Source organism: Toxorhynchites rutilus, chromosome 1 (assembly GCF_029784135.1).
Source record: "Toxorhynchites rutilus septentrionalis strain SRP chromosome 1, ASM2978413v1, whole genome shotgun sequence".
NCBI lineage: Eukaryota > Metazoa > Arthropoda > Insecta > Diptera > Culicidae > Toxorhynchites > Toxorhynchites rutilus.
In genome coordinates, this window is record NC_073744.1 from 104,400,316 (window position 1) to 104,401,541 (window position 1,226).

Consider the following 1,226-nt stretch of genomic DNA (forward strand, 5'->3'; position numbering starts at 1 on the left):
GTTATTCAAGACTGCATATCCCTTAATGTCACTGGCTCACTGAACCTTCGAGCATACCGTTTGATGATTAGGCAAAATGTTGATAACTATTTGCTGCGATAACCAGTACCATTATGCATGAATTGACCTAAATTAGAATTTGTTTGCAATTAAATTCGTAAATTGTTTCATTCATTCACTAGTTTAATCAATACATGCGAAAGATAGCTCTGCGCAGCGGCGATATCGTACCCAATGAGGAACATCCGAGGTGCGATTATTGCTAATTGAAAAAACACAAATGATTACTAAGCCAACGGCAGTCCTACGTCAACCTTGCGGTTATATCATAGGTATAACCCATCCATAGTTTTTAGTAAACAGCTTTTTAGCTGCCGGGGAAATTAACACCAAACTATATACTATATATATTCCATGCCAATTATTGTTCGTAATTGTTCTTTATAGTTTTCATTCAAGGGCGCTACATTTTTTTATATTTTTTCTCGAAAGCTGAGGATTTTTTAGATAACATATCCAAAAATGTGTCCTTCTTCGTTTTTAAATTATGATTTTTCAAATTTAACCTATGGTTGAAAAAATCATGTTTCTCCTTTTTTCCAAAAATTACGTTTTTCAAAAATTCATAACTTTTGATCTACTGAACCGATTCAGATAATCGACATAGTTAATTCAAGTCAATAATTTCACACTTGCAAAAAAATTTGTTTGTTAATTTATAAAAAAACAGATACAATTATTAATCACAAAAACAAAATTAATTTTTTTCGCAAGTGCAATATTTTTCCAAAAAATTCTAGGCTTTAATTTGATATATCTATCATCTGAATCGCTCTAGCAGTTCAAATGTTATGAATTTTTGAGAATAGGAAAAAGGGGAAGAAATTAATATTCCGAACTATCGGTTAATTTAAAAAAATTATAACTCAAAAAAAAAAAAGAACATATCTAATAAGGCAAATTGCTTATAATGAATTTTTCCACATTCCTCGTCAGTATACGCTCGTAAGTTGGCAGCGCATGTGGAGTGGTGATGAGTTCGGTCGTTGGTTACACACGATTATCCCTAAGGTCTCGACGAGTGCATGGTTCAAGGGATTGAATGTAGGTCGTGATTTCATTCGCGTGATATCTCGGCTTATGTGCAATCACTACAACCTAAACGCGCATCTCTATCGCATTGGGCTCGCAGCAAACAATCTTTGTGATTGTGGCGATGGCTACCA

The 1,226-nt window shown here is 33.7% G+C and overlaps 1 pseudogene; it reads left to right on the forward strand.

The window, feature by feature from the left end:
* Nucleotides 1-205: 205 nt before the first annotated feature.
* LOC129763727 (U4 spliceosomal RNA) lies at nt 206-373 on the forward strand (annotated as a pseudogene).
* The last annotated feature ends 853 nt before the right edge of the window (nt 374-1,226 follow it).